We start from the raw sequence: 16,995 nt of genomic DNA, 5'->3' as shown, positions 1-16,995 counted from the left end.
TTCTGCTTAAAAATAAAACATATCAAACAACACACAAATACCTAGGAGTGCATAATATTTATATACTATCTTGATATTAAAAATAAGAAAAAATAACCATGAAATAATAGCAACTTTGAATCTCCTTTGTTTTCTAGACAAGTTATAATCCTATGTGGTTCTTTACAGTAAATTACAGTACATCATTACAATATATATTTACAGTAAATAATTACAGTACATTATTTTTGTCGGTATACTTCATCTCTCTCACATTTTTCCCCTTTGAGAAATCAGATTTTAAAAACTGAGACCCAAGACAAAAGAAAGATTTTTTTTTTTACTTTATTATTATTTTTTTTAAACTTTTATTTAATGCATATAAATTTCCAAAGTACGACATATGGATTACAATGGCTTTCCCCCCATACCGTCCCTCCCACCCACAACCCTCCCCTTTCCCACTCCCTCTCCCCTTCCATTCACATCAAGATTCATTTTCGATTATCTTAATATACAGAAGATCAGCTTAGTATACATTAAGTATGGATTTCAACAGTTTGCTCCCACACAGAAACATAAAGTGAAAAATAATAGATGATTTTTTAAAATGATGATGAAATCAGAGCAGACCTATTGTCATGTTTAATCCCAGTGAGAGTCAAGTTGGGAATTGATAATTTCTTTTTTTTTTCTTTTTTTTTTTTTTTTTTTTTTTTTTTTTTTACAGAGGATCAGTTTAGTATGCATTAAGTAAGGATTTCAACAGTTTGCACCCCCATAGAAACACAAAGTGAAAAGTGAAATATATTGTTTGAGTACTCGTTATAGCATTAAATCTCAATGTACAGCACATTAAGGATAGAGATCCTACATGAGGAGTAAGTGCACAGTGACTCCTGTTGTTGACTTTACCAATTGACACTCCTGTCTATGGCATCAGTAATCTCCCTATGCTCCAGTCATGAGTTTCCAAGGCTATGGAAGCCCTCTGAGTTCTCCGATTTTTATCTTGTTTAGACAAGGTCAAAGAAAAGAAAGATTTTTATGCTAGTGTTATATGTTGATTGGCTCTCTAAAAAAAGATTTATTTATTTATTTGAAAGTCAGAGTTACACAGAATAGAAAGGGAGAGAGAGAGAGAGAGACATCTTCCATCTTTTGGTTCACCCACCAATTGGTTACAATGGCTGGAGCTGTACAGCTCCAATGCCAGCAGCCAGGGGGTTCTTCTGGGTCTCTCACACAGGTGCAGCTGCCCAAGGACTTGGGCCATCTTCCACTGCTTTCCCTGGCCATAGCAGAGAGTTGGATTGAAAGCAGACTAGCCGGGCTCAACCTCCACCCATATGGAATGTCCATGCTGGCAGTAGCTTTACCTGCTATTTCACAGTGCTGGCCCCTTGATTGGCCTTTTTAATGATATTAAAAAACACCGTATTTTTCTAAGCTCTTTCCATTCAGTTTCTACTTTGTAAACTCCAGATAATACTGTCCCCAGAATTAATCTAAGGTATAAATAATATGATATGAGGCATTTAACCCCTTAACCTGTCTCCTTGAATACTCAGCTATGTTAGCTCTGTGTCCATTCTTCTGTCTCTGTACTAGATGAATAAAAAGACAGTGTAAAATGATTTGAAAAGAACTATAAGGGGTCGGCGCTGTGGTGCTGCTGCCAATTGGGGAGTGAACCAGCAGATGGAAAACACCTCTCTCTCTCTCTCTCTGTCTCTGCCTCTCCTTCTCTGTAACTCTGACTTCCAAATAAATCAATAAATCTTAAAAGAACTATAAACATCAATAAAACACAAATGAAAATTGTATTCTCAAAACTGGATATTAAACCATGCCTTCCTCACCTCTGTTAAAAGTTACATTCTATCATAGTCATTTATGATTTCTAGGGCCAAAGTAGTAAATAAGATTTTTCTGGAAGAGACAGAGGTTATGAGGGAGCCAGGATTTGGGGTCAGTTAGCAGCAGTGAGTGTCACTCTTTCAGATTTGATTCAGGAAAGGAAGAACAGCAACTGATCCCTGAGATTTTTGGAGGGGAAGGAAAGGAAGGAGGGACTGAACAAAAGGAAATGCCCTCTGGTTGTGGGCACCCACCCCCGACTGCAGACTTTGGGGAGGGCCAGCTGGTGTCTCTATGAATGCTGCAGCCTGGACTCCATTTCCCAGAGTTCCCAGGAGCTCCGACCTATTCTGCCTTCCAAATGCCTGTGCCCATGTGCCTGCTAACAGCCAGTCCCTGGGGGTCTGAGTTGGACCAGAGGGAGTTCATTCCCTGATCAGGGTCAGCCCTAGGGGCTGTGCTTCTCCTTCTCTGGCATTTACTGCAACTCCTGCCCTGCACGTGCAATCCCAGGCAGTTTCCAAGTGCTCACCCTGAGCCTGCCTCCTACTGCTTCTTCCCTCTTCATCTTCTGCCTGTGGGTCCCATGTACCAGGGACTCTCTTCCCCACACTGCCCGCTTCGCTCCCCATGTTTCTGGAAGAAAGCGTACCTGCTCCAGGGACTTTCTGCTGCAGGTTTGACATGCAGTAAGGGGTGGGGACATGTGTGGGAGAAGGGTGGGTGCCAGGGCACCAGTGATCCTGGCAACTTCCCCTGAGGTCAGGGCTGGGACCTGGGCTGTTCTGTCTCCCACCTCTGCTTCTCAGGCTGGACTCTCTCCTGCAGAACCTCATCCAAACTGTCCCTAATGTGCTTTATTTAGTGGTTACAGGAGAGAGAGGGCAGCGTTCTGGGAACTTGCATATGCAGGGAAGAAAGGCAGAAAGACTCCCACTCTCTACAGTTAAATAAGCTGGGTTCCAACTGTGGGTGTTTTCAGAATGCAGTCTGGCCTGGTCTCTTGATGTTTCCTGGGCTGGTTCCTGCAGGGTGGGGCTGGATGGTCTTCAGCAGGGAGCCTGGGGCAGCAGAGGGGTGGGAAGAAGGATCTGACTAGGATCTGCCCCACTGCTCTCATCCTGCACCTCATCTTCCTGGTGGGGAGCAGTGTGAAGCGTGAATAGCTGCTTTATGCATTGATCCCTCTCAAGTATTAGTTATCAGATTTTTCCAATGTGGAATTTGAAGCTGTTCCAGAAACCTGGGGTGGGAAAACTCCCTTCTTTCAAACAGGCACAGAGACAGGGGAGGATCCAAGGAGTTTCTATTAATGGCCCTAGGCACAGCTGGAATGATTTCCTGAGAACTCAGCATCAAATTCAAGTTTCTTAGCTGTTACAGCATTGGTGGGTTTAAATGGCAGCCTACATGACTTAGGACCACAATTTCCAATGGTCAGTGGGTCCAGTGTGTTTGTAAAAGAGATGCCAGGGACAGCTTTATTAGGACAGATTTATGACTGGAGTTTACAGAAGCAGAACTTAGGATATCTTCCCTCCCTAGACAAGATTTCAGTAGGCAGCTGTTTCACTCGTTAATTGTGAGCATCCACTTTTAAAGGTTTGTGTTGGATGGGGTCCACTTCTCTTTCTTTGATGATGTATTTGGCTGCTTTTCATTTTCTGTCTTCAGCTATCTCTTCTCCTGTTAGCAAGGCTCTCAACTGTTTTGACCTGCCACTGATCCCTTTGCAAAGTGAGAAGGGAACTAAAATTAATGCAAGTCTACTGTGTTGTCAATAACTGGAGCTACATTTTTAAAGATTTATTTATTCATTTGAAAGAGTTACACAGAGAGAGGAGAGAGACAGAGAGAGAGAGAGAGAGAGAGACGTCTTCCGTCCGATGGTTCACTCCCCAATTGGCAGCAACAGCTGGAGCTGTGCCAGTCTGAAGCCTGTAGCCAGGAACTTCTTCTGGGATGAAGCTGTTTTTTTAAATAATTATTTATTTAATTGAAAGGCAGAGTTACCGAGTGGCAGAAACAGAGATAGATGGCTGGAGCTGTTTGGATCCACAACCAGAAGCCAGGAGCTTTGTCCAGGTCTCATAGGTGGGTGCAGGGGATGAGGGATTTGGGCCATCTTCTACTGTTTTCCCAGGCCACAGCAGAGAGCTGGATGGGAAGTGCAGCAGCCAGGATCCCAACCAGCACCCATATAAGATGCTGACACTGAAGGCAGTAGCTTTACTCACTATGCAACAGTGCTGCCCACTAACGGGAGCTCTTTTAATCTGAGTATGCATAAAGTGGAGAATTACAGCATCATAAATACAGATAAGTTACAGTTTTTCTCTGCGCAGTACTTTACAGTTACCCAGTGATCCACTGAGAATCTTACTTTCCACACTGTGTAATTAAGAAAGCCAGTTACTTGTTTTATTTTGGTTCTGTGTTTAAACCCATGACATTTTTGACATGGGAGGATATTAGTTCTACAATTTCATAGAGACTGGTCTGTGGAAGCATCGATAGAAGTTATAACTGTGAGAGTGCTAAGAAAGAAGAGGGGAAGAAATAAGTGTCCCTTACGCCACACAGAGGTGTCCACAAATGGAGTAGAAGACGTGCCCTTGAAAACTATGGCTGACTTTCTGGGACAAACTGTGTTTGAGTGCTTCACATGTTCTGATAGAAAGGTGTTGCCACCAGGTTTTTAGTATATTTTGTTAGTTTTTAAAGATTTATTTATTTATTTGAAAATCAGAGTTACACAGAGAGAGAAGGAGAGGCAGAGAGAGAGAGAGAGAGAGAGAGGTCTTCCATCAGGTTCATTTCCCCAATGGCTTCATCATTGTGAACTTTGCTCAGTTCCTGACCTATACCTTTCCTTTAACCTAGTACTTTGCCATGTAGTAGCCCATGAAAACTGCAGACTGCATAAATTAATGAATACTTGGAGGGTTGTGATTTCTTAGAGGAACATCATGAGATAGGAGGAATAAAACAAAACAAAAGTATCCTCCGTATATAGAAGGTACACTGTTTTTGCAAGCCACAGAGAAGAGGAAGAAGCAGGAAAGTAGTGAGACTGGAAAGTTTGCGGCAAAGGTAATAGGCACTGGTCAAGAATTTAACAAGCCCATTAGGAAAACATTAAGGTTTCCTTACTTCCATGTAGACTCTGCCCTCTTATGGTGAACAGGGTCCTCTAAACCCACTTGTTGCACAAATGAAAACCCAAGCATTGTCTTCTCCCACAGATGGAGTCTGCTATTGGTTTTGATTTACATTTCCCTAATGGCTAGTGATATTGGGCATGTTCATATATGTCTTGACCATTGAGATTTCCTCTTCTGAGAAACATCTATTCTGATCATTGCCCATTTCTTAAGTGTACATTTTACTTCTTGTTTGGAGTTTTTCCAGTTCTATATATGTATGTTCTGGCTATCAATCTTTTGTCATAGTCAGAGTTTTCAATGTTTCCTGCCATTCTGTCCATTGTATGTTCATTCTGTTGAATACTTTGTTGTGAAGATGTATCTTAATTTGATATGCTCAAATTTCTATATTTTATTTTTGTTACTTGTGCTTTTGGAATCTTACCCAAAACTGTTGTCTATGCTTATGTTTTATAGTTTCTCATATGTTTACTTAGTTTTTGGTTTTATATTTAGGCTTTTAATTCACCATGAGTTGCTTTTACATAGTGTATGAGGTGTTGGGTATATTTTCAGGCTTCTACATATGGATAATCACTTTCCTTTAAACCATTTGCGAAAGGGATTCTTCTTTTTCCTGTTTGTTTTCTTTCCTTTGTTAAATAGGAGTTGCCTGTAGAAAAGTCGGTAAATTTCAGCTGCCTATTCTTTTCCATTGAACTATTTGTCTGTTTTCCAATAGTGCTAACACTGCTTCTATTTTTTTTAAGATTTATTTATTTATTTGAAAGGCCAGATGCTTCTTCCAAGTCTCTCATGTGGGTGCCAGAACTGTAGAACACGGTCCATCTTCCACCAATTTCCCAGGTGCATTAGTAGGGAGCTGGATTGGAAGTGGAGCACCTGGTCTCCTAGCAGCAACATATGGGATGCATGCACAGCAGGTCAAGGCTTTAACCCACTACACCACAGCATCAAACCCTTCCTTATTTACTTCTGCTGTGATCTTTCATTATTCACTTTTTTCTACTGCCCTGCATCTTGACTCATTCCTTTTTTTTTTTTTTTTTCTGGGTCCTGGAGGATGGTAGTAGGTTGCTTCTGGGATATCTTTTTTGTGTTAGTAGACAATTGGTAATCAAAAATCATAGTTATTAGTTTCTATATTTCTCTGCTAATCACGAGGACCTTCTAGATGACAGCAGAAAATGCTGGCAGAAATGAGGATATATTAATTTGCTAAGAAAATACCACAGAGAATATGATTTACATCATAGAATTTTACTTCTCAGAGTTGTAGAGGTAGAAAATATCAGATCAAGGTGCTTAAATAGGCTCGATTTTTCCAGAAGCCTTTCTCCGATGTGACAGACACATCTATCATTTGATCTGCTTAAAACTACTTTCCTCAGGTAAAGTCATGTTGGTGATTAGCACTTCAGTGTTTGAGTTTTAGGGAGGCACATTTCAGTTCACAACAGCAAAAGGGGCCCTGTGGTCTACTTCAATGACAGCCATCTCTGCGGAGGACAGAAAGTTTGAAATCAGCGTTAGGAATTCTCACAGTATTACTGTCAGTGCTATCTCCATCAAATGTGCATTCATGTACACACAAACAAAACTACCTGTACACATAAACACATTCAACAGTGGAAATACCTGATGGTTGTGTACGGGTAACATCAATATAATAATCCATAAGATGGCCTATTAGCAGACATTAAAAAGAGAATTAGAAAGAATGACAAAAAAATCTGCAATTACCTATATTTATGTCTATATGTATGATATTCAGTATTTATAGTTGCTAAAAGATGAATACTGATGTGTGGGAATAAAAGCTAAACCTTACCTTGCAATATTGCAGCCTAGTCTACATGAAAGATGTCTTCCTAAAACCTTTCCCTGGGCCCACTTTGTGGAATAGTAGATTAAGCATCCACCTGCAGCACCAGCATCCCACATGGGCACCAGTTTGAGTCCCTGCTCCTGCACTTCCAATCCAGCTCTTTACTAATGGCCTAGGAAAGCTCTGGAATATGCCCTGAGTGCTTGGGCCCCTGCACCCATGTGAGAGACCTGGAGGAAGCTGCTGGCTCCTGGCTTCTGGCACCTGGCTTCAGATCGGCCCAGCTCCAGCCATTCTGGCCATTTAGGTGGGAACCAGTCGATAGAAGACCTCTCTTTCTCTTCCTCTCTATATCTGTAACTCTGCCTCACAATAAATAAATACATTTTTAAAAACCTTTCCCTTTTTAAATTTCTTAATTGTTTTAAAGATTTATTTATTTATTTACAAGTTGAGTTACAGACAGAGAGAAGAGCCAGAGAGAAAGAGAGAGGTCTTCCATCTGATGTTCACTCCCTAATTGATTGCAACTGCCAGAGCTGTGCTGATCCGAAGCCAGGAGCCAGGAGCTAGTTCCAGGTCTCCCAGATGGGTACAGGGGCCCAAGGACTTGGGCCACCTTCTACTACTTTCCCAGTCCATAGCAGAGAGCAGGATCAGAAGTGGAGCAGCTGAGTATTGAACCGGCCCCCATATGGGATGCTGGCACTTCAGTCCAGGGTGTTAACCTGCTCCACCACAGCACAAGTCCAGCATTTTAAATTTCTGATACTCTAAAGTAGTACAGGACTGCATTACATCTAGGAACGATGCATTTAAAAATTATAAATCTAGTGCATTTTAGCAGAATTTTTAACAAATACTTCTGATTTTCTCAGCATTATGTATAAATAAATGACATAATGAGTCATTGTCAGATTTTTAGCATTTGACAGCCACTTATAATATTTCACAGCTTTTTGAAATGTATTGCTAGTGTGTTTTTCTCAACACATGCACTGGATTTTACCAGTTTAGTGCACATGGAGTTGCCTCTTATAGGATTTGCATTTTGATGGGTTTTCATGGCACATGTAATCAACATCTGCAAAGCCTCTAAAACACATAAATAATGACATGATTCTGGCTTTTTTCTTAAAGATTTATTTATTTGAAAGAGTTGCACAAATAGGGGAGAGGTAGAGAGAGAGACAGACAGACAGAAACATAGAGGTCTTCCATCTGCTGGTTTACTCCCAGTTGGCCGCAATGGCTGGTCTGTGTCAATCCGAAGCCAGGAGCTACTTCCGGATCTCTCATGTGTGCAAGGCCCCAAGGACTTGGGCCACCTTCTACTGCTTTCCAAGGCCATAGCAGAGAGCTGGTTCAGAAGTGGAGCAGCCACGTCTTGAACTGGCACCCACATGGCTTGCCAGCATTGCAGGAAGCAACTTTATCTGGTATGCCACAGCGCCTGCCCCACATTACATCACTTTAAGATGATATGGATTTAAGTTCATGAGAAATTATTAGCATAGTGGGAACTGATAGATATGGATGAAGCAGGATGGACTTGTTAGGAATGGTGATGTTAATTTTCTTATAAAATAAATAAATAAGAAATTAAATATGGTCAGACATAAATGAAGACTAAATTTTTTTAATGGTGATCCAGAAAACACTGATCTCAGGTCTTTTTTTTCCAATGTTAAGTTTATATTTTTAAATGCATATTAAGTGAACAAACTTCATGTAATTTATATATACAGATTGAAGAGCAAACTGATAACATCCTACCCTATCTTCCCTTGGTCTCATATTTCCAACTCCCTCCTTCTTGTTTTATTTTCTTTTAATTTTGACAGCTGCATGCTTTGATTTTATTTTAGAATCACAAGCTTTAACCCTCTACAAAATAAAGAATTCAGCAAGTAGTAGCAGAAATATCAATGAGTATATGTTGTGTACTCTATCAAAGAGTTCAGAAAAGTGCTATGAACAATACTCAAATCTCAAAATATCAATATAACTCATATGCTACTTTTCGTTGTCTATATATTAATTACCACCAGTCAGAGAAAACATATGGTATTTGTCTTTTGGGGGCTGGCTTCTTTCATGAAGCATACTTTTTTCCAGTTCATCCATTTAGTTACAAAAGATAGGATTTCATTCACAATTATGGCTGAATAGTATTTTACACTGTATATCATATTCTTTTTCCAGTCACCAGTTGATGGACTTCTGGGTTGATTCCATGTTAGCTATTATGAATTGAGCTGTAATAAACATGAGGGTACAGATAACTCATGCCTATGCATATTCTATTTCATTTCATGTGGATAAATTCCTAGGAGTCAGATGGCAGGATCATATGGTATGTTTGTTTTCAGATTTCTGAGGAACTTTGATACTGCCTTCCATAATGGCTTCATTCCCACCAACAGTGGGTTAGGGTACCTTTTTCTCTCCCTCTCCACCAGCCTTTATTGTTTGTTGACTTTTTCAAAAGAATTATTTATTTGAAAGGTGTAGTTAATTATAGGGAGAGGCAGAGGCAGAGAGACAGAAGTATTTTATCTGCTTGTTTATGCTCCATATGGCACAACAGGTGGTGCTGGTCCAATCGGAAGCCAGAGTTAGGAGCATCTCCCTGGTCACCCATGCGGGTGCAGGGACCCAGGCACTTGGGCCATCCTCCACTGCCCTCCCAGTCCAGAGCAGAAAGCTGGACTGGAATAGCAGCAACCGGGACCAGAACTGGCACCCATAGGGGATGCTGGCTCCACGGGTGGAGGATCAACCCAGTGTGCTATGGCACTGGCCCCCATCAGGGATATTTTTCTATAGTACTCTCTCTCAACTGTATCTTTTTCTAGTTGAAGAATTAGGGTGATGCAGGATTAATAGAAGGAGTTTGAGAGGATTGTCTCTCTTTCAATTTTGTTGAATAATTTGAGAATGATTAGTTCTTTAAAAGTCCTGTAGAATTCAATAGTGAGGCTGTCTGATCCTGGACTTTTGCTTGTTGGGAGGGTCTTTATTACTCATCCAATCTCTGTCTTGGTTTTTGGTTTGTTTAGCTTTTCTATGTGTCTTCATGACTCAATTTTGGTATATTGTGTATGTCCAGGAATCTGTTGATTTTTCCTCTAGGATTTCCAATTTGTTAGCAGTCACAACAGATGCCCACATCCTATATTGCAGTGCTAATCTGAGTTTTGGGTACTCCACTTCCAAACCAATTTCATGTTAATACCCCTAGGAAGCAACGGATAATAGCTCAAATTGTTTCCTTCCTGTCATCTAATTTGGAGAACTGTAACCTCAATGGGGATTTGAAACCTGGTCTTGCACAGTTGTAGCCATATAGAAAGTGAACCAGAAGATGGGAGATCTCTCTGCTTCTCTTTCCTTCTTTTTTATCTATGTGTCTCTCTGCCTTTTTGTTAATTATATTAAAATATTTAATTACTTATTTGAAAGAGTTACAGAGAGAGGGAGAGACAGAAATCTTCCACCACCTAATTCATTTTTGAGATGACTTTAATAGCCAGAGTGTGGCCAGGTTGAAGCCAGGAGCTTTTCCTGCAATGTGCGTGGCAGCATCCCAGGCACTTGGGCCATCTTTCCCTGCTTTTTCAGTCCATTGGTAAGGAGCTGGATCAGAAATGGAATAGCTGGTACTTGAACTGGTGCACGGAGAGGATGGCAATGTAACAGATAGCAGCTTTGTCCACTGCACCACAACCACCAGCTCCTCTATCTGCCTTTCCAATAAATAAATCTTTTGAAAAAGAACTGAAGGTAGTAAAAGTCATCATGACTGAGCAATGGCAAATTTATTGAAGTGATCTATTTTCTTAAAGATCCTTTTATGAATTTGAAAGGCAGCACTAGTAAGAGAGAATGGGAGAGATTGATCTTCCTCCTGGTTTGTTCACTCCTCAAATGGCTGCAATGACTGCGGCTAGGCCAGACTGATATCAGGAGCCAGGGGCTTCTTCCAGGTCTCTCACAAGGGTGCAGGAGCCCCAATATTTGAGTCACCCTGTGCTGCTTTTCCAGACACATTAGCAGGGAACTGGATCCGTTTGGAGCATTAATGTCTATGATACTCTCCTTGCAGTTGAAGGATTTAGAATCCATTTCAATTATGGGTGGGCCAAGTACAACAGCTCCCAATTGTCCTAGGTTTGGATTAGATGGGTTCTGAGAAATTTTGTTAAAATAGTTATTAAAAAATATATATTATATATAATACTTATAATAAATTATATAATATTATCTATTTTTAATTAACACATATAAGATATTATATGCTAAATTATAATATATTTTATATATGAATATATTTATATACATAAATATATATAAATAAATGTAAATATATATATAAAGAATTTATTTATGTATTTGACAGGTTTACTTACAGACAGTGAGAGGAAGAGACAGAGAGAAAGGTCTTCCATATGCTCATTTACTCCGCCAATGACTGCAATGTCTGCAGCTGGGCCAATCTGAGCTAGCAGTTTCCAGGTCTCCCATATTTTGGCAGGGACCAAAGCACTTGGAACAGCTTCTACTGCTTTCCCAGGCTATTGCAGAGAGCTGGATGGGAAAAGGAGAAATGGGGACTAGAACTGGTGCTCATATGGGGTGCCAGCATTGCAAGTAAAGGATTACACCACTGCACCACAGTGCTGGCCCCAGTCTATCCTTTATTAAGGAGATCTCAGTAATCATGTTCAGGTATTGCTGTCCTATATTCATGGCCAAAGTCCTAGCAGACAACATGGTTTGGAGAATCGTAAGCACAAGGTGTGTAGGAGACTTCATTTCTCATACAGCACAGTTAATAACAAGGTTCCAAGAGGGGAAATTACTTGCATCGTAGTCTTTGAGAACTAATGGACATCACAGGTGATCTAAAGAATTTAGAAGGTTTGTGAGCCCCTAGAGTGAAAAAGTCACTGGGAGCACAAGGACAGTGCCTAGAGTTTATTTTGATGGATTTTAGCCCCTTGCATTGGAGTGAGGCCCAAAGAAGCTAGACTGATTTGTAAACCTCAAAAGTTTCTTTTCAAGGTGAAGGCAAACTGAGACTCAGGATTTTTGGAAAAACTTTGAACAAAACGCATTTGCCACACTTGGTTAAGACACATCATTTATCTATTGATTTTCATCAGATCTGTTAACATTAGGTACAAGGTTCAGTGGACATTGTGGATGGTATATAGCAATATGATTTTAGTAATATATCATGAGGTGCTTTTTTTTTAATTGGATTTAGCAGCTAAAATTGGGTTACCTAATGGGATATAGCTGGAATAATCACCTTTTTGTTAAACACATCTGGGGTAATAAATGTTAGTGTATGAAGACATTGAGTTTTCTTTTATTGGGCCTTCTTGGTTATTTTAATCTGGGATCTGAGAATTCTCATTTTCTCTAGGTAAGTTGTAACTGAAAAACTTAATTGTATTCCTCATCATGTTGGACCAACTCTGCTGCTTCTGGGATTTTTTTTGTAATTCTGACAATTGGAAATTTGGACAATAGTATAGTTAAAAAGAGATGTACCAAGAAAAGTATTTATTTTTATTCTGATACATATTTTGGAATTCTTCTAAAATTCCTATTGAGTATCCTTGTTAAGTTTAGTTGCATCTCAGGTTAAGAGTTATTGGAGGCTGGTGCCATGGCTCAATAGGCTAATCCTCCACCTGCAGCACAGGCACACCGAGTTCTAGTCCTGCTGGGAGTGCCAGATTCTGTCCCAGTTGCTCCTCTTCAAGTCCAGCAAACTGGCTGCAGCAGCCACTGGGGGGTAATCCAACAGAAAAAAAGGAAGACCTTTCTCTCTGTCTCTCTCACTATCCATTCTGCCTGTCAAAATAAAAAATAATTTTTATAAAAAGACTTATTGGAGTCACTGTAGTGATTATACCCATGTAACGTTGTTAATAAATGCAAATAGAACCTGGGAAAATTGATGTATATCTTATGCTATAGAGACTTAAGATTGAATATCTTTTTTTATCTTTTTTAATTATATAATTTAACGACAAATTTTTGATTTTTTTTGACTTTACTAAGCCACAGCTCTGGCCCCATTAATATGTCTTAACAATGTTTTTTCCTCTCAGACTTATCTCTATTGGTTCAGTTAACTGGATGCCTTTTCTTTACATTCAGATTCTCTCAGCTGTCAAAGCTTATTCATCTTAATTCTGTTGTTCCTGTTTCCCTCCCTTTTATTCTGTCCCTAGGCTAATTGAGGTCATGATTCTCCATTCCTTCTGTGTGGTGTCACAGTAGCCTTGAAGTGTTCTTTTTCTCTTCTGATTTCTAAAGAAAGAAATTATGTATTCCCCCAGTTTAGATATTTTAATAATTCATTCTAAAACAAAGGTTAAATGTTCTTAATTTGACAAGAATTTTTGGGGCCAGCGGTGTGGCGTAGTGGGTAGAGCCACCACTTGCAGTGCTGGCATCTCATATGGATCCAGATCTCTGCTATAGCCTGGGAAAGCAGTAGAAGATGGCCCAAGTCCTGGGCCCCTGCACCCATGTGGGAGACCTGGAAGAAGCTCCTTGCTCCTGGCTTTGGATCGGAGCAACTCTGGCCATTGCAGCCAACTGGGGAGTGAACCAGTGGATGGAAGACCCCTCTCTCTTCTCTGCCTCTCTGTGTAACTCTGACTTTCAAATAAATAAATAAATCTTTAAAAAAAGAAGTTTTTCTAATTTTAGATTTGTTCTACTTCATTGTCACTTCATTGTATGTGTAAAGAGTGCATATCCAGTTTTTCTATTTTAGATTTTTGGGATTTTGTATTAGCTCTGCTGTCTATTCATTTTTCTTGAGCATTGGTGATATCTTCTCCTTAGTTGTATTAAGAGAGAGAGAGCAATAGCCCTCATGTCTTTTTAGGTAAGTAAGACATATTAAAACAGAGCATTCAGTATACATTCATAGTAGTTTGACTTGTTCAATTCATTTTCCTGAACTCCCTTGGATATTTGGTCTCTGCTGTACAATTTTCTATACTGCTTAATTCTTTGATATTCCCAAATCCAGAAAATGAATGACTCAACAGCTGTGTTCCTGTATTTGCTAGGACTCAGGGTAAGAAGCAAAGTGGAGGTGTTCAGGAATCTACAGGTACATGCTACATAGCAAAGCACATCATTTCCTATACAAAGTGACTGGGAAATCCAGAATCTTTTGCACACTATATTGGATCCTGAACTATTACTGACCTATTCAGTAAGATTTTAATGTATTTATTTTCTGTGTGTGTGTTTGTATTTCTAAATAAACTCTGCTGGGCTACTTAACATTAACATGTATTGCAGAATTCTTTCATCAGTTTTTACTTTTAAAAAGTTTCTCTTTCAGTTTTATGGGAGAGGGTAGAAGCTTTCTGCTATGTAACTGAAAATTCATTCATTCATTAAACTTAAAAATATTTATTGGAAATGAGTGGAATACTATTAATTCTCATGTGATTTTCATGAAACTAAATACATTCTCTATTTTGTTTTGCTTAAAATTTCTGCATGTGTGGACTTCTTTTTTTCCTTATTGCCCCAAATCCCTTTGTGTATTGGGATGGTAAATGGGTTTTACACTGGACAAAACATGTTATTTTGGCTAAGAAGTACTTAGCCTTGCTGCTTCAAGTATTCAAATATTACATTAGAAATCAGTATATTTGTTTACTGTACAAATGTCTTTTATACAATTTTGTAATATTCTGGGATATGAGAGGGAGCAGGAAATAGGAGGGTTATGGGTGGGAGGGAAGTTATGGGGTAGGGGAACCCACTGTAATGCAAAAGCTGTACTTTGGAAATTTATATTTATTAAATAAAAGTTAAACAATTTTATAATATTCATCTTCCTTTTTATTTCGTCCTTTTTAAAAAAAAGATTCATTTATTTTACTTGAAATTCAGTGTTACACACACAGAGAAGGAGAGAGAGAGAGAGAGAGAGCAGTCTTCCAACCGCTAGTTCACTCCCCATTTGGCCACAATGGCTGGAGCTGTGCCGATCCATAGCCAGGAGCTAGCAGCATCTTTTGGGTCTCCTATGCAGGTGCAGGAGCCCAAGGGCCTGGGCCATCCTCTACTGCTGGATAGTAAGTCTTACTTGCCTAAAAAGATGGATAGTAATTTGAGTAGCCAGGACTTGAACTGGCACCCATGTGGGATGTCAGCACTGCAAGCCACAGCTTTACTTGCTACACCACAGCATCGGATCCTTTATTTTTATGACTATTGCTACGCTATTGGAATTTATAATTGATAATGCTGAACAATTGAAACTGTCTTATTTACAATTGTAGGACTGGATATGGCAATTTTACTTGAAGTAAATTATGTAGCCTGCTTATTGTATGATTTTTGGAAAAGCATGTATTTATATATAACAGCAGATCTGTTAATCATTTAAAAGTGAATTATCATGATTACCCAGATGTAAAGAATGCAATATGTGCTAATGAGTTAGCAGTCACAGACATTTAGAATTAGAGGGATTTTAGAACCTTTTCAATACTGCAGTTTTTATGAAAAACTAATAATTTTTTTTATTTGACAGGTAGAGTTATAGACAGAAAGACAGAAAGGTCTTCCTTCCGTTGGTTCACTCCCCAAATGGCTGCCACAGTTGGAGCTGTGCCCATCCAAAGCCAGGAGTCAGGTGCTTACTCCTGGTCTCCCATCTGGGTGCAGGGCCCAAGCACTTGGGCCATCCTCCACTGCCTTCCTGGGCCATAGCAGAGAGCTGGACTGAAAGAGGAGCAACCACGACTAGAACCCTTTGCCCATATGGGATACCCGCACTACAGGCAGAGAATTAACCAAGTAAGCCATGGCGCTGGCCTCCGCTAAATTTACTTTTAACAAAATATCAAAATATCTTATTCAGTATAAAGTTAGTAGTGAAAAAGAGACTACCTTGTTGAACACAGAAATTTGAGATTATATTTCTTGGTATTAATTTGCATTTAAGGCTTATTGCCTAGTTTATTTCAACATTTCAATCTAATATTACTAATAATATCTTATACTTAGTGGTTCACTGTGTGCCAGACAATATTCTTTTGATTTTTTAAAAGATTTATTTATTTATTTATTTGGAAGTCAGAGTTACACAGATAGTGAACAAGAGGAAAAGAGAGAGAGAGGTCCTCCATCTGCTGGTTCACTCCCCAGATGGCCTAAAAGGTCAGAGATATGCCAATCTGAAGCCAGGAGCCAGGACCTCTTCAGGGTCTCCCATGCAGATTCAGGGGCCCAAGGACTTGGGCCAACTTCCTACTGCTCTCCCAGGCTATAGCAGACAGCTGGATGGAAAGTGGAGCAGCTGGGACTTGAACCAGCCTCCATATGGGATGCCCCCACTGCATGCAGTGGCTTTACTGGCTACACCACAGCACTGGCCTCAAGACAATGCTCTAAAATGATGCATTAATTATTCCCAAATATTGAAAAGTGGCATGGTACACATTTGAATGTGTTGTTTTGTACTAGTTGTAGAAAGAGTTTAAAATATATTTAGATTTAAAAATGTAAGCTTTGATCTAAAGGTTTACTTTCCCCTAAGGTGCCTGTTCGAAACTGAGAGATCGTTGAAGTCTCAAGATAGAGTACAACTGATCTTATCCAAGCCTCCTTTATCACATGAGGATGCTAAATGCCAAGGCCCAGAGAAGTAAAGTGAATTGTTCAAGGTCACACAGGTAAGTTGTGGCAGGGATAATTCTGTATTAGCATTAGGTATCCTGATACATAGGCCACTGTTCTGTCAATTTCATACTCCTTCTGGAGTTAAAGATTCTAAGTTGTGGAAAATTAAGTTTGGAAATTTAGTGGTTGCTATGTTGTTATGGTGAGAAATTTCTGTGTATAGCTATGAGTTGCTTAAATTTTATTCAATATATTTTTCTAGTATGTTTGCTATTTATTTGAAATGTACAACAAGTAGCTTCATCTATTTGCCAAAAGAATTTTTTAAAGATTTATTTATATTATTTGAAAGTCAGAATTACACAGACAGAGAAGGAGAGGCAGAGAGAGTGGTCTTCCATTCACTGGTTCACTCCACAGTTGGCCTCCATGGCTGGAGCTGTGCCAACTGGAAGGCAGGAGCCAGGAGCCTCTTCCTGG

Source organism: Oryctolagus cuniculus, chromosome 18, assembly GCF_051225735.1.
Source record: "Oryctolagus cuniculus isolate XC-2025 breed Fujian yellow rabbit chromosome 18, ASM5122573v1, whole genome shotgun sequence".
In the NCBI taxonomy this organism is placed as follows: Eukaryota; Metazoa; Chordata; class Mammalia; order Lagomorpha; family Leporidae; genus Oryctolagus; species Oryctolagus cuniculus.
Note: the sequence above shows the minus strand (reverse complement) of the source record.